Raw genomic sequence first — 27138 nt, forward strand, 5'->3', positions numbered from 1 at the left:
TGCGCAATAAGTGAAAGTGGGGGAAGATGGCGGCTAAAACTTCTAAAGCTCTTCGGAGTGCGGGGTCTTCCCTGGTGCAACAGACCTCATTGCAAGCTTTGCTTCCTCCTGCACCTCCTCCGACATTGACGCTTAAGGATTTACAAGATGCTCTTGGAAAGCATTCACAATTGATGTCTGACATGATGGATGAAAAGTTGAAAAAGTTGGAGGAGAAAATGGAGGAGAAAATGGAGAAATTGGAGAAGAAGATGGAAGAGAAGTTTAGAGCAATGAGGGTGGACATGTTGTCTATGATTGAATCTGTAGCTGAATGTGTGCAACAGCTGGATGTAAAAGTGAAGGATCTCAGTCAAAAGAACTCTATATTAGAAGCAAAGGTATTAGAAAATGAAAATATAAGGGATAAAATGGACGGAGAATTGAGCCTTGCTCAGTATCATCAGATGCAGTATGCTATTAGAATCAGGGGTTTAAAGGAGAATTGTAAAGAAGATTTAAAGCAGCTGATTTCTGAGGCTCTGGAAGGGGTATTGGGCCAGCCGGCATCTGAAATTGAGGGAAATATGGACAAAATATTCCGTGTAAATTCATGGATTGCAAGACAGAGGAAGTTACCCAGAGATGTGGTGGTCTATTTTACAAAGAGAGTAATTAGAGATGAAGTCATTCAAGCTGCTTATGATACTAAATTGGTAGTGGCTGAGCAAGAAGTCTTGGTTTTAAAAGAGATTCCTCCGAAGATTTTAAGGAGAAGGAAAGATTTTGCATTTCTTGTACAGGAACTTAAGAAATGTGATATTAAGTTTAGATGGGAGATTCCAGTTGGACTGGTGGTGACGCATGAAGGTAAAAGACATCGTTTGGTTACTGTGGCTCAGGCACGTGATTTTTATAGCAATGTGTTAAAAGCAACCCCCCTATCATTTTTGGAAGCTGTAAAGGGATACGGCGAGGGAAAGCTTCAAGATGTTGCAGATAGACAGATAGAGGACAATGGTGTTGGAGGGGATCAAGATACAGTTTCATCGGATGTTGCAGGAGGCCAGAGGATGACGCGTGCCGCCCTAAGAAGAGCGAGACGAGAGCAAGAGCAAGACCAGCAGAAAGTTATGGAATCTCCAAAGTGTACTTACAGTGAAGATGTGGGAGGGGCACGGTCCAAAGAAGTTTTGGGGGTCATGACAGACGTGCTCCAAAAGCTTTGGGGCATTAAGATTGGTGATTAAATTTTTAAATTAGAATGTCAATGGATTAAATTTATCATAGAGGAGAAAGAAAGTTTTTTTTTTTAATATTTAACACAATTTAAGATTGATGTTATTTGCTTGTTAGAAAAGTATATTAGGGTTATGGACTAAAAGTATGTGTTGAACTAAGAATGGGTATGCAAGCTCCTAATTAACAACAAGTTGTCTTACAGACTGCTTAAACCTTTTTTTTTCTACTCTTTTTATTAATTGCGAGACATTTGGCGTGATACATGCAAGAATTATTTTTGATCATGGTTTAGTTTGGTTGGAGATTATTAAGGTTAATAGAGATAGGCGCTTTTGGCGCGTAACTGAGAATTTGTTTAAATTAGAGAAAGGTTGGAGAATGTAAATAGTAGGTGAAAGGTTTTTTTTTTGTTTTTTTTTGAAATTAATATGAATAAGGACTGGGATTAAGAAAATCTATTCTGAGTAAAGCTCTTTTTCTGTTTTCCTCTTTTTCTTTTTTACTTTATTTGTAATATTAATATTGTTTGTATTCATTTTACATGAGCTAGAGGGAGATAGAATTAATAGTTTATTGCTGATAACATAGGGGTGCTTATGTTTGTTTTTTGATTTTATACCCTGTATTTAGCTCTGGGAAGTCGGGGGGGGGGGAAAGGAGGGAATGGGGGAGAGGGATAGGGAGGGTTGGGTGGGGGTGGGGGAGGGGGGATTAAAGCCAAAATGTATTGTAAAACTTTTTAAATAATAAAAAAAGAATATAAATTAGACAGAATAAGGAGGGTTCAAGAAAAAAAATCATAGTGTCAGCAGAAAATTCATGATAAAGCTAAGCAAATTAAACATTGGAACAGGTGGACTGAGCAGGTGGTCAAATTATCTTGAGTATCTTCAATTCTCTATACATTTTTAGAATGTTCTGTATTTTGTAGCTATTGTTAAATATTCCGTCACAAAGGATAGAAACAGTGATATATTCTGAGTTTTTAGTTAGAAGTATCATTGCCAGATATTTCTTTTTTTTCCTGCCTTGTACCATCTTTCCCTAACAGTGGGAAACACAAGCCCAGCATACTGTTTCATTAGCAGAAACTCCTCAACTCTTTATCTGTTGAAGATGGACAAGTCACTCTAGCTAGCTATGTGGAACAGTGAAGACCTTTGGTGGCAGTTTGGGTTCATTTATAATTACATTCCTCAAAGTTCTATTAGTGTTGCAAATGCTCTGTATTATATTTTAATAATACACACAGTGTGGGTTGAGAAAGATTGACTGTTTAAAAAAAATCTTTTTATTCGCACAAGAAATTTCATTAAATATGAAGAGAGGGCACAGGGTGAACATTATAAAATTAAGTTTAAAGAAACAAGCCGAGTCAGAGAGACTCTTAGAAAAGTAGTTTTTGCCGCCATTGTTTCTTAATTGGACTGCCTCAACATCTGTAGTCTAAGATTTATTTGCAAGACAAATAAATAATATTTGTTTACCCCAACTGAAGACATGGCCTCTTGTTTCAAAATCAGAATCATTCTTCCTTTTTTAATGCTCTAATGGGATTCTTCATTGGGAATATATTTCATAAGTTAATAGACATTTACAGACATACAGATGCACAGATACATAGACACACATGTTTAAAATATGCCACTGATTAAACTCTTTGATGCTACAGTTCTGAAACCCTGAACCCTGGCTGCTTAAACAGCTTACTTAAATGTTTACTTGGCCTTGAACCTGTTTATATTCATTTTTCACCCCATTTTCACAGGTGACTTTCATAATCCCCAATGACTTTGGTCTAGCCCTCTTTCATTTGCTCTTATCAAGCTATTCTGTAGCTTCAATTGACTTCTGCAAGTTTGTCACCTGTAAGCTATAGAGGATCCTCAGCCTAGTATCTTCTTAACTCTGGTGCTATCCATAAGTACTAATAGCTTCTCTGCTGGGGCAGGGGTAAGAAAAGGTTTTAAAGAATATCTTAGACCTTTTGTTTAAATTTCCTAACCACTGATATGTTCACCAGACCTTTGATTCTATCAATTTTACTTTTAATGACATTTCTAATAACCTCTTGCATAGAATTTAGATTTCATAATAACCATGTACTGAGTCAGTGTCCAGCTCTTTACCTAGTCTGTAACAACCATTTCAGAGCCCATCAATGCATACATGCAATGAGAAGGTAGCAATGTTGCCTTAATATGTACCATTTTACACTAGCTTACATTGAAAATGGTAGGTGTTGGTTAGATCTCCTGTAATCTGAAATGGTAAAGTATATCCTGTTGCATGACACTCTCTTAACATTTCAATTCCACTTCATTCTAATGCATTAACAGGCAAGATATTATGAAGAGATACCCAATTAGGTTACTTGTCTTTGTTGATCTCAGCAAAATAAGCAGGGTAAGATATCATGGAATTGAAATCACCAGCAAATGTTGAGACTGAAGGGCCAAGAAAAATGGCAATGCAAATTTATTCCTATATTGTTCCTACAAAAGTATATATGAACACATTCATGAAGACTCCAGAAGTCAAACTCAACTCAAAAGGAGATTTGATTGCAGAAGCAACCTAGTACTAAGAAGAAATTTCCTGAGAGTTAGAACAATTAATCAGTGGAACAACTTGCTTCCAGAATTTGTGAATGCTCCAACACTGAAAGTTTTTAAGAACAGATTGGACAACCATTGTGTCTGAAATGGTATAGGGTTTCCTGCCTAACCAGGGGATTGGACTAGAAGACCTCCAAGGTTCTATTCTATTCTATTCTATTCTATTCTATTCTATTCTATTCTATTCTATTCTATTCTATTCTATTCTATTCTATTCTATTCTATTCTATTCTATTCTATTCTATTCTATTCTATTCTATTCTACCTTTTATTATGAATAGTGCATTAAAGATGATTAAGTTGATTCTGCATTTTTCTCAGTCTTCTTTCAACTTCAAAGCCTAAGGCAGTGGTGGCGAACCTTTTTGAGACCGAGTGCCCAAACTGCAACCTGAAACCCACTTATGCATCGCTGGGTGCCGGGGGCATGGCCACTGAGTGGGCGATGCTTCAGCGATCCAATCTGGGTGTCAGAGGCCTGAAAAAGTGGCCATGGGGGGAGTGAAATCACTCTGCAGCCCTAGATATGGGCAGCAGAAGTGTTTTGCAGGCCTCCGATGCCTGGATCGGGCCTCTGGAGCATTGTAAAATCATCCCATGGCCATGGATGCAAATTCCAGAAGCTTTGAAAACTCTTCTGCTGCCCAGATCGGCTGTAGGGAGGGGAGCAAAATCGCTCCGCAGCCATAGATCTGGGCAGCAGAAGCATTTTGCAGGCCTCCAATGCCCAGATTGGGTCGCTGGAGCATCGTAAAATGATAGCCCAGGGGGGCGCGAAATCACTCCGGAGGCTTACCTGAACTCATGCTGCAGCTGCCTCCACCATCCAGCCCAGATCCGCCCAGCTCTTGCAGCTGCTTCCTGACTCTCAGTGCAGAGAGAAAGAGAGAAAGAGCGCAGGAGCACGTGGAGAGGGGGCGGGGCAGCCTGGCCCTGCCTCCCTCTTGGGTGATGGCACGCATGCCCACGGGGACAGCTCCACGTGCCGCCTGTGGCACACGTGCCATAGGTTCACCACCCCTGGCCTAAGGCATGGAATAAAGATGTAGAATTGTAATATTGACTGTATTACCAGTTATCCTAAGAGATGAGCTGCCAACTAAGCAGCAAAATATTATAAACAGTCTTGACCAAAAGTATACTGAAAGTAGTCCTCTTGCTGATTAGCAGCAAAGCTCCCTGCACATGGATGTGTGCCTAAAGGCTAAATAATGCGACCTTGTTTTGATCAAGCAAAACACTTCTTAAATTTTAAAGGCAAAGAACATTCTTAGGATCATTTAAAACAGATTAACTATTACTTACTGTAAGTGTTAAAAGGTTCTTATGTATTCTTGACTTGCAAATTTAAAATGCTTTTGTGAATTACAGGGATTTTTGTTAAAAAAAATTACATATTGCAAGACTGAAGCCTATTGCTAAGCTATGGCACAAACATACTGAAATGTTGCATGAAGCAGTCACACACCACCTGTTGTCTATGTGTTCAATCTGGCATGCCATTATATTTATTTTTTTCTGACATTTCTAATTATGTGCTGTAATTAAAAGAAACTTCCAATCTGTGAAAAAGTTTTTACCCTTACTGGAGGAAATAGCAAAAATAATAATATTTTGTGTGCATTCTAGGGAAAGAATTTCACTGAATTCAGGTCGCATTATGACTAATATTATTCCATGGTGTATAAATATACACAGCCTCAGATTTGAGGTGGGTCTGTGTGCCCTCATCTTTTCCAATGTTTCCCAGGTAATCTCTTGCTCAGGTGATTTGACCCAGATTCTCTGTATTATCTAGAACATCCGCCCTAGCTGCCATCTACTGTAGATAAGCAAAGCCTATTCCAAACTTCATGGAAAGATTGCTTCCTATTTCAACAAGCAGTAAGCAACAGTAAGAAAAAAAAATTCAGAAAGACACTTGTCAAAAATCCTTAGGAACAGAGCCTTTCAGTAGAAGCTCCTTGAACAAACAAACTAAAAAAAACCCCATATACTGGCCCAGGCAGAATCATACCTAGATTGGCTTGTTTCCCCACTCTCCTTAAAGTTAGAAAATGAGAAAATCCTTGTTTGTGCATTGTCTTCTTTTCATCTTAAGCTGCCTATTATACTTCCATGGGAGCAAAGATTTAGAGGAAACCTCCTACTCAGTGCTAGCTCAAAATGCACCAAGGACCCTCCCAGTGCTAGACTCCGAATTGCAAACCTTTTAACAAATTCTGTTCAGCCCCTGCAAAGCTATTTCTTCCAGAAACCTACCACATTCATATAGGATTATTTTTACTGTAGAACCTCTCTTATTGCCAGTGTAGTCCTTGACCTTCAAAGCAAACTAAGAACATTATTTCACTTCCCAAACTGTGGGAGGATAGGGGAAAGGTTGCTGATGTAGTGCTGCTGAAGTGAATGAGAAATCCAGAGCCAAAATGAAAAGCCAGCAGCTTTTAAAAGAAGTTTTAGATAATTTTTAAACTTCTTATTTCAATTTAAAATGATTAAGGTCATTTCTTGAAGGCCTTCCATAACCTGTACCATCCTGCATTTATCCCATCATGCTAACTGCTGATGTGGTACCAGCTGTTCTCCAATATATGGAATCTTTCAGGTTTCATTTAAAAGATTTCACATTATATCAACTTTTTGTTACATGCCAGGGAAATCAGGAGATTCAGGCAGTTCAAATGGGTGTAGTGATTTATTGCAAGCTTAAGCTCTCTACAAGAATCTGATGGTTAAAGCAATTTGGCAGTAAATAAGGAATTCAAGGTGGGCTGGACTTAGGTCACTTGTGGGCATGAAGGAACTCATGACTGATAATGTGTTTAAACCCTCCCTCAGGCTCAGCCTGGTCAACTCCTACACTTTTGCTCTAAAAGAGTCCAAATGATGTTCCCTAAAAGTACAAAATTTGCACCTTGTCTTTTTTTAGTGTATCTATTGTTCCATTTCTAAGAATATCTCACCTGCAGGTAAGTTGGAGCTTGATGCTGAGAGGTTTAAAGAAATGCCCAACAATTGTATGGATTTTAGCTTGTTTAAAATATTGTTCACATTCAAAAAATAGGACTAGCCCCAAATTTTGCTTCATAAAACATGATAGACAGACAAAGATAGCAATTAGAAGCCATTATTGGGACAACAAAAAGAACAATTTAGTTTTGATGTATCATGATACATTACTTGTAAATCTGCAGGGTCATGAAGAAAGTCAAGAACTTTAAAAGATTCCTTCATTTGTTTGTTTTCAAGTCAGCACAAAGAACAAGAGATAATTTATGTTTACAGTGACTCAGTTTGATTATAAAGTCATAGCTCACCAGCTCTGAAATTGCATTTCTGAACTTCCCTGTTTCCATTCAATTAATTCCAAGTGATATTTGTCCAGAAAATGTAGAGCATGTTTCACTGCAATAGAGATAATGCTAAAACAAGCAATCTCCATTTAAAACTCAGCTTTACCTCTGTCAGCATTCTTGCAAGAACATTACACCTTGGATTCTTCATTAATTCTGTTCTGCATTAGCCTAATGTAGAAGTAAATAAAATGTTGTGAATCTAATATAAGAATGCAAACATCAAATCTTTTATATTAGTTAGTTTTTAAAAATAAAATAAAATATTGCTGTTTCTAATGAGTATAGCTGTTCTCTGGCTTTTCCACAGTGAACTATTGGGGAATGTCATTTATGAATTTACCTAAGTTTACCTAAAATTATGCTTTGCTGTAATATTGGTGGCAGGGAATCACATTAAGTTAAAAAAAGTAAGGGCTAATTTTCCCATAGCATTTTAAAAATATAAAACTACAGTTATCTGGGGTGCAGATTTAATTGTTGTTCTTTTTATATGTTGCATAGCAACCTACTGGCACCAAAGTTGTTGATCTGTGTCCAGAAAAGTGTGCCCTGTGGTAGACAGCTATGATGACTATTTGGAAACTATTTTGTCTATTCAGTCTGTTTAGATGTCAACAAAACCAACTTTGCCAAGTTCTTAACTCACTGGAATTAGCCTGCTTAATCACCCATTCTGTTAAAATTTTATGGTCCATAGGAGAATATCCCTGTGGCCAGAGGACTTTCTGGATCTGCAAACTTAACAGATGTCTGTGGCATCATCAGTCCCATAAGATACCAGTTTCAATATAGCAATAGTGCTAAGACTTATATACCGCATCACAGTGCTTTACAGCCCTTTCTAAGTGGTTTACAGAGTTGTTTACAGAGCCCCCAACAATCTGGGTTCTCATTTTACTGACCTCGGAAGGATGGAAGGCTGTGTCAATCTTGAGCCAGTGAAAATCGAACTGCCGAATGGCTGGACACTGACAGTCAGCAGAAGTAGCCTGCAGTACTGCATTCTAACCACTGTATTCTAACCATGGCTACATATGCTACATATTACTAAATGCTTACACACATAGATGCATGCACACACATAAGAAATCTTATTTCAATCAAATGTGCATTGAGAGATTCTCCAACTAACTGTTGTTTTGGTACGTTAAAAATTATACCATCTTTTATTATTATCTAGTCAGAGAGTATAAACAATGACCCTAAATACTGGAAAGATGCATTATAAATAAAGTTATGATAAGCCATTATGTTAAAGCAGGGGTCCTCAATTTTGGTAGTTTTAAGACTTGTGGACTTCAGCTCCCCAAATTCTTCAGCCAGCTTTGAAGCCAGAGTTGAAGTCCACAAGTCTTAAAGTTGCCAAGGTTGAGGAACCCCTGTATTAAAGGATACCATCATATATCTTGAAATGCTGAGGTTAATAAGAGATCTCCATATGCAGCTACATTTATTTCATGCTTCATTTTCAAAAAGGAGGTGGTTGAAACTCTAAGCAGCACAGCAGGAAAAGTAATATTTACTCCTGACTGGGGAGGCCTTCCAGAGTTAGGTTATAAGACAGGTGGCTCTATAAATCCTTACAATAAATAAATAATTCTTAGCATGTTCCAATGAAATTCCATACACTGTCTTACTAGTAAGAGAGCAGGAGGATCACTAATTCTTATTTATCAACTTGTATGTTACCCATCTCGCCCAAGGCAACTCTGAGTGGCTTACAACCATTGAATAAAATACAGTATAAAACATTTGAACAATAAATAAAGATTGTAAATTTAAAAAGTCAATTCAAATAAAACTAAGCAGGATGGACAGGGTGGGAGCAAAGGGCGCACAGGGTGCTGCTGTCCATTAGCCAACTCTAACGTGCTACAACCCTATTGGTGGGATGGGCTAATCCCATCAGGATAAACTGGTTTCTCAGATAGCCTGGACCATACCATGAAGGGTGATAAAGCTGATCTTTATAGCAGAAGGGCTCCAGGTTGTTTGCAACCTTTGAGATTAATGTTCCCAAACATATAAGGTATTAATGGAGCCTAATGTTTTGTCTTCTCCATATCAACCCCCTTGCCTGGAAGAATGGGAACTCCTCCCAAAAGTTCACATGCCATTTGGTTTTGATGATTTTTTTTCAGTGTGAACGTTGAATAGATAAAGAATCACATTTTAATGGGTGTGTTGTTCTTCTTGTTTAGTTTTTTACTATGTTATACTGTTTACTATGTTACACAAAGCCACTGTTGAGAGTAGTGCAATATACAAATACTTGCAGGAACCTTGCTGCTAGGTTTTCACTGGCCTCAGCTCCTAAAGTATGCATAGCCCTGCATATGTATTAAAATAACTTAGATTCCAGTAAAGAGGGCAACGACTAAGTTGTTATTGTTTTATTTAAAGAACAGCTATAGTCAGCAGTATTCATCAAAGCTACATCAAAGCTACTGAAAGTGATCTCTCTCACAAGAATCACTTGAGCCTTTATTTGCTATGATGGGTCAGCAAACATATCAATTCTATTTATTTACTTTTTTCAGAAAGAAGGCAATCCCATCCATAACACATAGATATTTAAGTTATCAGATCTAATCTACAACAAATCAAACAACTCCTAATGCTTTCTAGGTTGCTGCAGTCAACATCTGATAGCCCTGCAGATGCAGAAACACCCATCCATATGACTGCTCTCTGGTTTCCATTGAGAATTTTGTTATCTAAATATTTGGATTCAGATATACTAAACTCATGGAAGTTTGTGTGCCAATGTTTTTCCAGATGTGTGAGAAATTACACAATGTTTTTGGTTCTGATTTCATATTGTAAATTTAATTTTCCAGGAAGACATTCCTAGTTTGCAGTAGCAGCTCATATACTCATAGCTCCCAAAATAGGATGAAATAATGTACAAATGTAACAGTTAAGGTGCTAAACTAGAAACTGGAAGAATGTGATTCTAGGCCTTTCTTAAATATGAAAGCCAATTAAGTGTTTTCAGACAAGTCACCCTCTCTTTCTCTGCCTGACCCACCTCAAAGAGTTGCGTGTAGGTAAAATAGAAGTTGGCAGTATTATATGCCACCTTAAATTGCATAAAATGAAGGTATGCTATAAATTTTATCTTTAAAATTATTACCGTACTAACATTATTTGGGCTTTGACAGGAAATACAAATAATGACATTAGAGGCTTATTCAAACTGTGAACCTCTCTAATTATCTCACATCAACTTATTTTTTTATTTTTGCTTTCCTGCTGTTCTTCTATCACGCATGTCTTCTTCAGTGTTTAGGATCTATCTTACATAGCTTTACAGTTGTTCATCATTTTAAAAGGTAAAACAATTTTACCTGAGAAGTAACCTTAGATCAGAACAACAGAATAACAGAGTTCAAAGGGACCTTGGAAGTGTAGTCCAAACCCCTGCTCATGCAAGAAACCCTATACCATTTTTACACAAATGTTCATCTAATCTCTTTTTAAAAACATCCATTTTTGGAGCACTCACAACTTCTGGAGGCAAGTCATTTCACTGATTAATTGTTCTAACTGTCAGGAAATTTCTCCTTAGTTCTAGATTGGTTCTCTCCTTGATTAGTTTCCATCCTTTGCTTCTTGTCCTGCCTTATGGTGCTTTGGAGAACAGGTTGACCCCTCTCTTCTTTGCAGCAGCCCCTTAGATATTGGAACACTGCTCTTGTATCACCCCTAGTTCTTCTTTTTATTAAACTAGACATACCCAGTTCCCACACTTGTTCTTCACGTTTCACAGATTTTCAATATATTTAATTTCTCCTCAAACAGAGTGAAATGAAAATAACTCTATATTCATCTTCTTAAATGATTTGTGCTAGGGCTCTGCACATCTCAAAAATGATTTAAAGAGATGCTTTAAAATGCAGCACTTATTTATTGTATCAACATCAACACCTTTTTTTATTCATCCTTTTTAGCTATGAAAACACATGTACCTTAAGCTGGTTGCTCTCTTTAAATATTTCTTTTTAACTACATCTGTGATAAAATTAATGGTCTTGAGATATTCCATAGATAAAAAAAGATATTCTCATTCAGAAAGTAAGAAGTGACTACAATCTTCTTTAAATAATACAGCAATCCAGATGTGTATATTACATGGGAACTAGACAAGCTAACTTAGTGAGATATGTGTTTGTATACTTTTTCTAATATAGTATGGTTTTTTTTAATATAATTCCTTTTTTTCACTAAGAAAAAGTACTTTTACATATTGCTTTCACAGCCTTGTAATAAGGTGTTAAAAGTATCTTGCAAATAATTAACTGGTGCATTTGATATTACACCAGCAATATTTGTTAGTCATAGAAATTTAGAGCTGTGTGACTTTGGACCAGTAACTCTCTCTTAGCTCAATTCACCTTACAGAGGTTTTTTGTTGTGTTGAAAATAGCAGAAGGACTGAATGACATAACCCTCTGGAGTGACAGAGACATGAAGATTCCACTCTAAGGATGTAATAACAGCTGTGGCTTCTTTCTTTCTTTCTTTCTTTCTTTCTTTCTTTCTTTCTTTCTTTCTTTCTTTCTTCTTCTTCTTCTTCTTCTTCTTCTTCTTCTTCTTCTTTTCTTCTTCTTCTTCTTCTTCTTCTTCTTCTGTTTTTGTTTTTTTTAAAATCTAGAATAATTCAGAAAAGTTTTTTCACAGTGGGTGGGATTATGAACACAACTCCTTTCTTCAACTTTTTAAAGCAGCACATTTTCTCCAGGAACCATATAATCACTCTTTACAGTTGCTACACAATATGGCGAAAACAGGTACAGAAAGGGGCTATGTTCATATTTCTAAATGCTGTAAAGCATCATATTTGAATTATTCCAAAGTGCTGGTACAGCCCTACTGATTAAAATGTGTAACAGACTCTTGATGCTATCCCTCTGTTGATGCAACCCAGGACTATATTGGCTTTTTTGGCAGCTGTAACATATTGCTGGCTCATATTTAAGTGGTCCACTAGGACTACTAGATCTCTATCACACAATCACTACTGTAAAGCCAGGTACCACCATTGTGATTGGTCACAAAAAACTTTGTCTCCTTTAGCTCAATTTAAATGCAGTAGTGTCCATGGTGTGTATGTAAATATATTAATCTGATTTTAAAAAGTTACACTATCATAACATAAAGCCCATCCTTTGAATATTCTACTGAGACATCATAACCATGTCTTGGGTGGAGCTTGCAGATGTATTATTCTTTGTTACAATCTACTATTCCTTGAAGGAGACTTTATGTGTATTATACTAGTTCCTTTAAGGTTAGATAGATGGTTTTGGCCAACCATAGTGAATTAACAAAGAGAACAACTGGCTGGTAATAAGAGTCAGCAAGATGTGCCATTGCACTGATGGCTAGGAATGGGACAATTTGGTTTCAAGCCAATTTTAAGCATTCACTACTTCACTTTGAAATAATTACTCTCATAGACCAATCTATATCACAGGCTTGTTGTAGTAGTTATCAAATGATAGGAGACCACCATGCCTTAGGCTCCTTCAGTAAGGGCAGAATATAAATCAAGTAAATAAAAGGTGCCTTTAAGTAACTCAAAACTTAGCCCAACAGAACAGATGATGCTAAAGGATAGAAAATTCCAACAGACAGTCTCCAGCTGTAGGACCTGTTTTAGAGAGTGGAAAAATGTTGATTTGAAGGGGTTTTATCTTCATCCTCTCCAACTCAGCACTGTATTATTCATCTATGGAGAAATTTAGATGAGTCATTTATCTCATTAAAATAATTCCCTTTCATTTCCTGAGCAATGAACAAAAACCTTAAAAGAAAATCTACCAAACAAAATAGAGAAATACAAACATGTCTTTATCCCAATGTCGGCTCTGCAGGATTTCAGTTGGCAGAACATTAAATATTTGGAGTAGTCCAACACAAAAGTCCTCCAAATAAATAGAAAGATTGTTTTGCCAGGATTTTATCAGTCAAATGCAACACATTAAATTGTGCTGGGAGATAACAAAAAGTCAAGATGTACCCAGAAGCTTTGTAGAATAAGCTTCTGGCAATTCAACCATCAGGATGCATGTTACACCAGTAGAAGTGTCATGGTCTCCATCATCGGCTTGGCACCTTGCTGGGTTTCTGCCATCAAAGGGGAAGGAAGGGAAATGGGGGGGGGTGAAGTGACAATGGAAGAAGACTAACCAGCTTCTACCAGGATCTTCAAAGCCATTTGCCCTGAGAGTGGAATGTTACCAGTTTCACATCTCAGAGTTTCTCACAACATCATACTGGCATCACATTGGCTGGCCAGGGGACTGGTCATGTGGTGGTGGTGGGAGATTGGGAGTTGGAAAGAATAATTTTGTATTTTGTGCATGAACACCAGATTCTGTCTGACTTTACTGCAACCAGTTTCTTTCAGTAAAAGTTCCCTTGCTTCAATTAAATGGAATCACAAATATTACTTTCCTGAGACAGCAAACTGGGGCATGTCTGACAGGAAGCTTCTAGGACAAGCTCACAGGAAAAAATTACAGTAAGTATAGGGCAATTCACAGCATTTAGCAAATTCACAGATGTGAAGCTGCTGCATTTTAATCCTTTAAAATTACTATGTTTAAATGAAAACAACTAAGTCTATTAAAATCTGAAAGGCTAGCACATAACGTAGAATGGTATTTATAGATAGAAATCTACTACAACAGATTAGCTTTTAAGGCATCCCATGACTCTCTAAAGGTTTCTTATTTTAATAGCAGGCTAAGGTAGATATTCTCTAAACTAATTGGAGTCAAAGAAGAGAGTTTTGAAATAGTTTTGTGAAATAGTAGCTTTTTTACATTTATGCATACATCTCAGAAACTTGTGAAAGATGTTGCATTGTATATCAGTGTGAGACAATGTAATTGGGTACAAATCTGTAAGGAAGTAGAAATATCTCATTTTTTTGTCTACCATGGGAGGGGGGGCATCCACAATGCTAAAAGAAACTATGTACTGTATTGACTTCTAAATTAAATATACTGCTACTCATTGTTGGGAGATGGACAACTGAAGGTAAGAACCAGGGGTCCAATGAAAGACTCCAGGTATTTCAGGATGATCATTGTTAGCCAGATTGGTTTCAGGTTGGAGATGGCATGAAGCTGCCATGTCTCCCTGATGTTCATATAAGGGAGCACAAGAGAGGCAGTATCTCCCAGCTTGTGCCCATAGATATCTCCACAGTTTTTGATAACATCAATCATGATATCCCCTGGGTAGACTGAAGGAGTTGGGGATTAGAAACATACACATTTCCCCATAGCAATGCTGTTTCCTCCAAAACCCAAGATACCACAAGCAGTGTTCTTATTGCATAAACCTAAAATACTACAGTCCTGAGATTTGGCAGATAAAAGTTTTTCAGAACCAGCTGAAAGCGAGAACTTTCTGATCAAATTGGTGGTCTCATTACAATGTTCAACCTGTTAATCTTATTTTCACGTTGCACCTTCTTTTGCACAGATAATTATTAATGAAAAACAAGCATAGGTGCTACTGTTAGGCATATCCAAACAATAACAGATCATAAATAGAGGCTTAGAAATGTCATGCATTCCTAACATTCATGCAAGAAGATCTGTACTTGGGTTGCTCTAGTCCATACAGCATGCAGATGTTTTTGTATACAATGCCAGCATACACCACTGAATGTATGCTGTTCCTGTTTACACCCTGCCACCATGTAATGGACTGTCTCTGAGTTCTGTCTAACGTGGTAGATTGTTGTTACTGTGAATCCGGTCTTAGGGCTTGTTCTTGTGCTGCTATAAGTGCTGTCTTTTAGTCCAGCCTTTCCAGCACTGTTAGTATTTCTCAATATCTACCACTTCAGCTATCTCTTGCATACATACCACATGCACATACAATTTGCCATTGAAACATTTAAATATGAATATTCTCTCTTTCTCTCATACATATGTATGGGTATGTGCATTTGTGTGTGTATACAAACACATACATACATTGAATTATGTATGTATATGCATTGTGTGGAGAGAGAGAGAAAAAAAGTTAAATAGGGACTTTTAAAGCAATGTAATATGGAGGCTTCAAATGCAAAGCAAAGAAACCCACAGAAATGAATTCTGCTTCTGTCTCTGCAGAGCAGTCAGATCTGTATTTGTATTATGGAAAAAGAAAATGTATAACCCTAGTCCCTCCTTGAGCTTTCTATTATGGAATTCTCTGTAATTGAAAATCAAAGGGTGGGCAGGAGTAAGATATAGAACCCTGCAGAAAGTTTAGTCTGCATCACAATAGATTTCTAAAATATCTTGAAGAAGACCTATGGAATAGAAATGGTTACAGAGGAAAGCTCCTTCCTTCCTTCCTTCCTTCCTTCCTTCCTTCCTTCCTTCCTTCCTTCCTTCCTTCCTTCCTTCCTTCCTTCCTTCCTTCCTTCCTTTCTCCCCTCTCAATACAGAAGAGTAGTATGCACAGAATTGGTCCAGGGAATTTTGTATTCAAACATCTAACAAGACTGTGGAAGGTGTTAAGTACACCCAGTGCTTTTTTTGTAAAAGAAAAAGGCGCCGGAACTCACACCTGTCATACAACCTGCCTTGCCTACCCTACAAGGTTCCATCCAAAAAAGGTGCCAGAACTCCGTTTTGAGTGTTTTATGAGAAAAAAAGCCCTGAGTACACCACTTAAAAAAATAAAAATAAAAATCTTCTGAAAGTGCTAGAATCACAATTTCTAGAGCTTGCTTGTGTTGCTTCAAATAAAACAAGAGAAAGAGAAAGAAAGAAAGAAAGAAAGAAAGAAAGAAAGAAAGAAAGAAAGAAAGAAAGAAAGAAAGAAAGAAAGAAAGAAAGAAAGAAAGAAAGAAAGAAAGAAAGAAAGAAAGAAGCTATTGTCCCAACTCTGAGTGCTGCTTCTACTGCTGTATTTATATAGTCACTAAGGAAGGGCTGAAGACTAAACAAGCAACTTAGGAAAAAGAAGACTACTTCACAAATGAAGGAGTACGTAGGATGGAAATGAAGAGGTTCCTTTTGAATATATACTGTATATACATTTTTAAGTAAGGAAGTTGGCAGGACTAGGCATAGAGAAGAAACTGGGACTTCCAAAGATGGTTTCTCCTTCAAGGTCACTTCATTCTAACAGCAGCAAATTCTTCTAATGGATTATGTTAAGTGCTATGTTATATTATTATATTAAGTCACTGTTATTATATTTAGTGCACTGTCTTATCTTTCTTAAATTCTGAAAATAGCCCCAAGAAAAAAAACCTTCTTATCTCAGCCATTTTGTGCCTCCAAAGGCCTAAGGTGGTGGAATAAATTTACCATGATATCAAACTTTTCTTCTTTCAAGTGTTCTTCCTCTCTGTCTATGCCTCTCTATCTAATCTGCTAAAAAGCCAGGATGAATCTTTTATATAAAGCTCTAATCTGCCCAGTTGTGACATTTCTAATCATTTTGCTACTTTCTCTAGCTTTTAGGAAAATAAACAAATAAACATTTTGCATTTTCTTGCTATAAATCTTATATAACCATTAACTTTTAAATGCAAATGTCCACAACTAGATTGCAATGTTCAGGAAGAATTAGACTTGGGTTCCAGTCTATATAGTACTTTGAAATATACAAATCAGATCCTTTAGAATTTTAATTCGGAACAGTGATTTTCTTCAAGCTCTCCTGGAAGAAATGGGTAGATATTTATTTTCTTTTTTTTGGCATCTAATAAAACTCTCCAGACCTTGACATGGTAGAAAGTTCATAATAGGAGAATTCTAATTCCAAATGACAAATGCTCATAAAAACCAAGCAAAACAGCCATTAATTCATTCCCTGGACAGTATGACTCAGAATTAGCAAAAGACAAAGGCAAGCAAACAAAATATAGAATTGGCTAAAGTCTTATATGGTTTAACATTCATTAAGGCTTTCATTAGACCTAATAAATAATTTAAAACATATCAAGTTGAAGTAATTGATTTGAGGTTGTTTAGTAAGTCACTGCACATAGTTGTTTATTTCTCATTTTTACAGAGGGGAAAAGTAATAAATGATCTCCTGTTTCAAAACATACTTGGGAGACTTATAATCACATATAGTGTAACTCCTTGCATACTTTAGTAACAATATTAATTGTAAGAATCCCATTCATTAGTAATATGAAGACATGCAGTTATAATGTGTTTTTGGAATGAATAGTCTATAATTCTAAAGTTTTGCTATAGGAGAAATTTCTTAATTATTCATGCAGTATTTTTATGTATACTATTAATATTAATACTCTATTTACATATTTTTATTGGCAGAATGAATGATAGAGTGAACTATCATCCTGACAGATTTTCAAATGCATATTCAATGTAAAAAGCATATTTAGTAAATATACTGCCTATTCCTTAGTTCTGTAGTGCTAACAAATTCAAATGTTCTCTTAACAGTTGCTGCATGGACAAAATGGAGTTATAAGAAAATAAAAGTTGACAACTGCCCAGAGTAACTGGGAGTTGGGTGTCATATAAATTTTATTTATTTATTTATAAATTTTATTTATTTAATTAGTTAGTTATAAAAATTATTGGCTGCCCATCTTACCTCAGGGTAACTCTTACCTCAAGGTAACCATCATAAAAAATAAAAACTGTACAAAGATAAAAGCATAAATAAAATGCTACACAAAGCCAAATACCTAATAAATTATTATGGTTGGTGCCACAGGTAGCCCGCTGTTTAGACTGGGTTTGGCATCTTTATCCACCTATCAAGTCCTTCCCAAGGACCTGGGATAGACAAATATGGTTATCTAACGGTGTTAAAGGAATTGTCACAGGATGTGAGCTGCTCCAAGTAAAGCTGCCCTTTGCAATGAACTTGATTTTGTCAAGGCTGATGTGTTCAAGTGGTGCTCTAGATGTTTGGGGATTCACACAAAGAGCATTAAATAGCTATGCTAGTTTCCTCTTTGTTCGTTCTGACCTGCTTTGTCTCTATAGTCTAACCTACTTCTAGCAAGGCTTTACATTTTTTGCCTGGGTAGATCTTTGCATTTCTTCCTGTTATGCTTCTGGGAATGCTTTATTTTGCATTATAAATTGATGCTGATCTGCTATTATTATTCTATAATTTGATTTTCATTTAAAAGAGTGAACATAAGCAGGAGACGAAGAACTGCATCAGCAAAACCTCAGTCCAGTAGGGGCAACCAATAGGTCTTCTGCTAATGGCCAATGCTAACAATGTTCAGAGTCAGTTATACTGTATCTGAACATTCCATAATCAGAGTGTCTATGTGAAGAATATACATATCCCTTTGTTTTAGAAAATATTGATTTTTTTAAAAAATGGTTTGATACACTTTAACTAATAGGTTTGGTTGGTTAACTTATACTTTAACAGTGAACTATGATATCAGGCGTATGTTTTAGCCATATGACAAATAAGTTCAGAAAAAGGGTGAGAAAAAATTCTAAACAAAGACAAAAACATTAAACTTCTCTTCAGAAGCATGTCTCCTAGAGCTAAATTAGACCTACTTTGAAATAAGTCTTCATGGAACATATCTTCCCAGAAACGTAGACACCGTATCTCTGAAATCATCTGTACGCAATCTAAATGTGCCATGGACTCATTTCCAAGAGAGAGAACAAAAGCACTTTTCCCCACTCAAGATTGTGCTGATGACCTCTGACTCCAATTTATTCACCTTTGGTAAATGCAATTTCTCAGTGATTTCAGGAAGCAAAAACAAAGAAATAATGTGTTAGATCAATACGCTTAGCTCACCTTAAATAGCTGTTTTCTATATAACCTCACGTCAAAATTCTGATATCATTATCCCTATGGCCCTATTGCCCTCAGCAACCCTCAACTGCCACCAGTTATCCCTGCCTACTCCAGCTGATGTGGACTGAATTAAAGATGTTTCTTTCCACCATTGTATGTGATGGTTTTTATTGAAATAGCACTGTGAATCTTTCAAAATACAGTAAGATCTCTGCCTGGAGCCAGACATTTGTCATCATTCCAAATCTGGGCAATATTTGTGTCCTGTTGCAGGAAAAGAAAATTCTTATATTACTGAAATCTAACTAAAAGTCTACAAGAACTTGAAATTCTCTAAAAATGTGCCAAAAGGGGCACAGAGAAAAGCGAATACAGTAATTGGCAATAAATCTCCCTATTGAAACTGTTAAAGGACTATTAGCTCCCTCTAGTGGTATCTGCTAAATTTGTAATTCCATGACAGAAGACAGTATGATATTGAGGTATAAACATGGAGTGAATTTATTATACTTTTCACATCTAATTTATGCTTATTTACACTAAAAATCTAGATTTAGGGAAATAAAAACAACTAGACAACTCAGGACCCAGGTCTATTTCAGTGATATTTCCTTATCTAAACAGAGAAACAGATTGATCCCCAATGGGCAAAAAAGCAATGAGAGTGATTTCTGATATCCTGCCAGCTTTCCCATTGTTATTGCTTGTGGGAAGCTGGCTATGAGCACTGAAAATCACTCCTCCTGCTCCTCGGCTTACCCATGGAACTCCCTGCCATTTTACTGGGAGTAGGGGGAACAAGAGAGGGAACAATGGCCTAGCAGTTAAGAAGCAGGGCTTGTTGACGAGAAGATTAGCAGTTCAAGACACAAGCATCATGTGATGAGGTGAGCTCCCATTACTTGCCCCAGCTCCTGCCTACCTAGTAGTTTGAAATCATGCAAATGCAAGTAGATAAATAGGTACCACTTCAGTGGGAAGGTAACAGCATTCTATGCCCCTTGGCACATAATCTATGCACCTTGGCCAAATGACCACAGACATATCTTTGGACAATTCTGGCCACCTCAGCTAAGAAACAGAGATGAGCACCATCCCCTAGAGTTTGACATAACTGGACAGGGGAAACCTTTACCTTTTGGGGGAACAAAGGGAGGCGAAGACCTGGAGGAAAACTTCCCCCTGTTCCCTACCTTGACAAATTTTCAAGGACCTCTTCCCTGCCTGGAAGAAGACTGCCAACACCTGTTAGCCAGTCCTTGAGTCTCCAGGGAACCCTTTATTCTCAAACTCATTTTCAAGAATATATTAATATATTTTCCAAGGGATATAATAAATTATACCACACTTGATTTAATTTGTCACGTTTGCCAATGGCTATTATAGTGAAAACCATGTAAGACCTTCTGGCATCCCGCCCTGAATCATTTGATGTGATTCTTGCTGTAGTTGCAGTCCCTGGCCCAGGACATTTGATTTATGGTTCCCCTTTTGATGAGCATAACTCTGTTTGATTGCCTTAGCTTTGGAATTTACTTATGAAGCCATACTTGTCCAGCCTCTGGATGATCCTGTTGTGGGTCAAATTAATATGATTCAGTGACCCTGCTTTGTATTTGGTTCCTCTTTCCAAGGCAAACCCCTGACAATTCTATTATGTGACCCAGTAGTAGCACTGTTTCTAAAAGCCTCTGCAGGATACTTTTTTACAATCATATGGGGTGGGGAAGGGGGGAATGAAAGAAAGACACATTTTTTTATTTATTTTGAAGTTCCAATGTTTTAAAGTACAGTGGGAAACCTTTAGTCCTCTAGAAACCATTGAACTATAAGTCTTAGAATCCTTCCTTCCCAATAGCTAAAGGTAAAGGTTCCCCCGCACATGTGTGCTAGTCGTTTCCAACTCTAGGGGCCGGTGCTCATCTCTGTTTCAAAGCCGAAGAGCTAGCGCTTGTCCGAGGACATCTCTGTGGTCATGTGGCCAGCATGACTAGACGGCAAAGGCGCACGGAACACTGTTACCTTCCCACCGCAGTGATCCCTACTTTTCTACTTACATTTTTATGTGCTTTCGAACTGCTAGGTTGGCAGAAGCTGGGACGAGTAACAGGCACTCACTCTGTTATGCGGCACTCGGGATTCCACCCACCAAAATGCTGACCATCTAATCGACAAGCTCAGCGTCCTAACCCACTGAGTCACCACATCCCTTTCCTTCCCAATAGACCATATCAACTGAGTAGCTGGCAGTTGTAGTTAGCAACAGGTTCTTCATGCTTACTGAAAAGGAGAGAAGGAGGAAGAGGAGAAGAGGTTCCTGCATAAATTGATGGAATGAAAATACATAGTGCAATCTTAGCCAATAATAAACTATTTTTAAAAAATAAAAATAAAACTATATATGAATTATACATGTGGGCTTAACATGTGCTAGTATACTGCATCATATATATATATATATATATATATATATATATATATATATATATATATATATATATATATATATATATATATATATATATATATATATATATATATATATATATGTTTAAGTATTTGTCAAGGCTTTTTTTGAATGGACCTTGCTAATCTCAGATAAAGGGTATGACTAACTGATGAGAACATAAATGAGTTCGAAATGATCATCTTAGCCTCCCAAATTCTTTATTAGCAATTTGAATAATTTGCACATATATATATATATATATATATATATATATATATATATATATATATATATATATATATATATATATATATATATATATATATATATATAGAGAGAGAGAGAGAGAGAGAGAGAGAGAGAGAGAGAGAGAGAGATATAGACACACACACACACACATTCAGGTTTTTTTCCCCACGTAGAATTGGAGGTATCAGGGCAACGTTTTGACGAAATCTCATCCGTCATCCTCAGGCTGGTCACTTCAGCTTCCTTCTTCTGGGAGAAGTGTGTGATAGTGGCTGTTTTTTCTTCTTCTTTTTTTTTTAACTGCCAGAGGGGGTGTGTTCTGTGGGTGGAGGCTTGGCTGTGTTCTGATGGGGTGGAGGTGATGATAACAATAATGACACACAACCACAAAACAGAAACCTAACTACAGCTGCAACATTAGCCACTTTAAACCCCTCCAAACCACACAATAAGCAAACTGACACCCACTATAAAAACATGGCACCAGCACAAACACGGAGCCGAACAAAAGCAGCACAACTCACCAGTTCAGGTCTAAGGCTGGCATCTGAGACCAGCCCATCCACTCAAAACACATCCCCACCCAATCAGAACACAGCCCCCATTCAAAACACACTCCCACCCCGGGACTTCCAGTAGTGCTGCCGCGCCGAATGGCGCCGTTTCAGAAGCTGCCCGATCTTGGGATGCATTAGAGCGCCCGGAGGCAGTGAAAATCAGCTGTCCCGAGGCGCCGAAGTCTCTCCCTTGGGAGAAGAGGGAGAGACGAGCTTGTTTGGGTAGAGGTAGAGCTCCTCTGTGATTCCCTCAACTAGTTTGGGGGTTAATGGAGTGAGTTCCCTCGGAGCCCAGGCTTTCTCCGCTCCCAGGACGCTTTTGCTCCATAAAGGAGTACGCGACAACTACATCTGCTGCTTAGACGGGACTGTATTTTTTTCTTTGAGAAGCAGGCAGAGCGAAGCAGGAGGATTTGAATTTTCAAGTTGGATTTTAACTTTAACTCAGATTCATTATCTTCTTCAAGTTTTAAGCTGATGGAAATGGAGTAAAAATGGCACTGGAATGTTGCTTTCTTGTATGAATTGACTGTTTTGGAAAATTGCTGTATTTTGCAACATAGCAAGAGATACAATTTGCAACTGATTCTACCCAGTACCGGATTTTGTGTATTTGAAAGCTTGCCCCCTTTTTTTTCTTTTAAGGATAAGGATAAGTTTAGATGGGAAATACCCATTGGAATTGTGGTGAATTATGCTGGGACGAGGTACAGGTTGAATACAATTTTAAAAGCAAAAGATTTTTATACTAAGGTCCTTAAAGCAGGCTCACCACCGTCTCCTCGAGTTAAAAGAACAGAAGTAAGACAAGAAGATAAACAACTGAGTGAAGGGGCAATGTCACTGCCTCTTGAGGAGATGTGGCAGGCTGAGATTATGGAGCAGAGTTTGGCATTAAAGGAGGACCCGAAAGAACAGAGGATGACTAGGGCTGCATACGACTAGCACGCATGTGCGGGGGAACCTTATGACAGCTCATTATTTGTGCAAATTATTCAAATTGCTAATAAAGAATTTGGGGAGGCTGAGATGGCCATTTCGAACTCTTTATGTTCTCATCAGTCAGTCATACCCTTTATCTGAGATTCGAACCTGGGGCTAGCTAATAAAAAGAGAGAAAGAACCTGTGGCTCAGCAAGTTAAAACAACTGCATAAGATACAATCAGCCCAGGTTCGAATCTCAGATAAAGGGTATGACTGACTGATGAGAACATAAAGAGTTCGAAATGGCCATCTCAGCCTCCCCAAATTCTTTATTAGCAATTTGAATAATTTACGCATATATATATATGGATCTTTGGTTATTCGGGTTTTTCCCCGCGTAGAGTTGAAGGTGTGGGAGCAACGTTTCGACAGAATCCCATCCGTCATCCTCAGGCTGGTGGCTTCAGCTTCCTTCTTCTGGGAGAAGCATGTGGCTGTTTGTTCCTCTTTTTTAAACTGCCAGAGGGGGTGTGTTCTGTGGGTGGAGGTGTGCTCTGATTGGGTGGGGGATTAAGTGTGTTCTGATTGGGTGGGAGTGTGTTTTGAATGGTGGGTGTGTTCTGATTGGGTGGGGGTGTGTTTTGAGTGGATGGGCTGGTTTCAGCTGCCAGCCTTAGACCTGAGCTGGTGAGTTGTGCTGCTTTTGTTCAGCTTCGTGTTTGTGGTGGTGCCATGTTTTTATAGTGGGTGTCAGTTTGCTTATTGTGTGGTTTGGAGGGGTTTAAAGTGGCTGATGTTGCAGCTGTAGTTAGGTTTCTGTTTTGTGGTTGTGCCTCGTTATCATTGTGGGTTCGGATTTGCTTTTTGAATGGTTGTGTGGTGGTGATGTCAGGTGATGTTATCATGAATTTGGGTCTGGTATCATTTTTGGTGGTTGGGCCTCGTCTGTCAATCAAGGCGGGTTTCCAAATGGCTGGTAGGTGAGAGGTATCATCTCGTTTGTTCATGCTGTGGGGGCGTTTTTCTATCTCAATGGCTTCTATGATTATTCTGTTGTTAAAATGTTCAATTTTGGTGATAGTTTTGGTTTTTTTAAAATCAATTTCATGTCCCGTGGCTTCAAAGTGTTGGACCAGGGATGAAGTTTGTTCTCCCTTTCTGAGTGAGTTTTTGTGCTCTTCAATGCGTGCACTTATTCTTCTGTTGGTCTGTCCGATGTATGTGGTGGGGCAGGTGGTGCATGGGATTTCGTATACTCCTTGGTTTTCTAACCCAATTATGTCCTTGGGGTTTCTTAGGATGGTGGATATTTTTCTGTCTGTGTAGAATGCTGTTTTGATGTTGTGTTTTTGGAGGACCTTGCTGATTCTGTCTGTGGTCCCTTTTAAGTATGGGAGGAGGGCTTTGCCATTTTCTTGTTCTCTGTCTTGGGTTTTTGTGGGTGTCTCTCTTCGGATTAAGTTGGTAATCGTGTTTCTTTGGAATCCATTGGCTGTTAGTACATTAGTGAGAGTGTGTAGTTCGGTTTTTAGGTGTTGTTCGTCAGCTAGGTGTTTTGTTCTGGAGATGAGTGTCTTGGCTACGGAGTTGATCTGTGCTGGGTGGTGGTGTGAGAGTGCGTTCAGATAGCGGTTTCTGTGTGTTTTTTTATGGTAGATAGTGTGTCCTAGGGAGCCGTTGGATTTCTTGTAGACTAAGACATCAAGGAAGGGAAGTTGATTGTTAGCTTCTGTTTCCATGGTGAATTGTATTTTTGAGGTGTGTGAGGAAGTCATCCAGTTTTTCTTTGCCGTGTGGCCAGATTACGTAGGTGTCATCTACGTATCTGAGCCAGAGTTTGGGTTTGTGGTTGGATTTTTCTAGAGCGAGGGTTTCAAAGTGTTCCATGTAGAGGTTTGCGATGACAGGTGAAAGGGGTGATCCCATGGGTGCTCCTTCCATTTGTTTGTATCTTTGTCCATTGTAGATGAAGTATGTGTTAGATAGGCAGTGGTTGGTCAGATCTAGGATGTGTTTTGGGGGGTTGTATTTATTTCGGATAGCTATCAAGGCTTCTTTGATTGGCACTTGGGTGAAGAGGGATACGACATCAAAGCTCACAAGTAGGTCACAGGGCTGTAAGTTTAGTTTACTTATGATCTCTATGAATTGGAATGAGTTTTGTACGTGTGAGGTGATGGAATTTGCGTAAGGCTGTAGTTGTTTGGCAAGAAATTTGGCTAGATTTTGTAGAGGTGAGCCTATGGAGCTGACTATGGGTCTAAGTGGGGTTCCTTCTTTGTGTATCTTGGGCAGACCATAGAGCTTAGGACATCTGGATGATTTTTCTCTGGGAATGATTGTTTTCTGGATCTCTTCACTAATGGGGGTGGCTTTTAGTTTTGATTTTGTGGTTTTTTCCAGGTAGGTGGTGGGATCTGTCTTGAGGAGTTTGTATGTGGAGTCCCGGAGTAGGTTGGATAATTTGGTATGGTAGTCAGATGAGTTCATTACCACCGTGGCGTTGCCTTTGTCTGCTGGCAGAATGATTATGCTGGTGTCATTTTTTGGTTCTACGCGGGAAAAAACCCGAATAACCAAATAACCACATACAAACACCCGCAAAAACCTCAGAAAACATCTGAGTATACAGCAACCCCCTTTCACTGTTCACAATATTCAACCTCTACCAAACTGACACTGGAAAAAAAAAGAAAAGAAAATGATTCAGTGGGTAAAACAGATATTAAGGGGAGAGGTATTCTGTTTAGGCATGAATCTGTGGCCCCTTGGGGGGACTTTGATGTCACAGTGGCTCCACGAAGACTTGAAGAAATGGTTTTGTGGGTTTTAGAGACACCCTGTCCAAATATGCACAAGTATTATGCAGCTGAACAACAGTCTAGTTTACTAAAATAAGCTATTAGGCTTCTGATCATTGCTAAACCTACCTTGAGCAAATTTATTGATTGCCAAGCACTTGCAGATATACAGTTGTTTTATGTTCACAGTGTCTTTTCTATAAACACACAAGCATCATTTAGCTGAAAAGCACCTCATTTGTTAAAATGAACATTTATGTCATGAATCATTACTAAAATTGCTTTGAGCCTTCTGAACTAACTGCTGATTAGAATCCCTATACCTTTATCCCCTTTATACTTCAGTCTAATTATATATGGGATTATTTATCCATGACCTTCAAAATTGCTTTTTCAAGTCCCCCCCCCCCATTTCATCTTCAGTTATTGTAAGTTCCTTGCCCAGGCATGTTAGCAAGTACACAGACACATAGGTTTTCAGGTCTCTCATAAATAGGGTCAAATGGAATTGGGGAGGTTATGTTTCAACCAGGGGAAATCAGTAATTAAGAGTGGACTGGAGCTTAAAAGAAAAAAAAAGAAAAAAAAGTACTGTTTGATCACAAAATAATAAAATCATATTAGTATGCAAGACTTTCAGAAACAAAAAGCTGATAATGTAACAATATCTGCAATGTATACTTTGCAGGGGAAGAAAAGGACATTTCAGGGTAGAAAAATGTCAAAGGAGAAAAACAGGTAGCAGACATATGTGTAAATCCTGCTTAAGTTAGCCAGGGAACAAGATAGCAGAGTGTATTAGGAAAGGAATCCGAGCAAAGCAGAGGAAAAATGGAGATTACCTCTCCCACAAAAGAACTGAAGCAGGGTAGAGATAATTCTCTACTCTTCTTGTGCTATGAACAGTGAAATTGTCCTTAGCGTCAGGATACCACGGTTCATTCTGTGCTGGAGTTTAGTGTCAATGAAGAGTTCTCATGCTTGTTTGCAAGCCTGTTCTTTGATCAAGACTTGAAGTGAGAAGAAAGATATTGCCAAACAAATAAGTTCCCTTGATTCCCTAACTAGAAGGAATGTAAGATAATTAAAACAGAGAAAAGGGAAGAACAAAGGGAAACAGAGGAAGAGAAAGTATTCAGCTAGGGATAGAAAAGCTGAACCACCGTATGAAA

The sequence above is a fragment of the Vipera berus genome (genome assembly GCF_964194415.1).
Source record: "Vipera berus genome assembly, chromosome: 2".
Lineage (NCBI taxonomy): Eukaryota > Metazoa > Chordata > Lepidosauria > Squamata > Viperidae > Vipera > Vipera berus.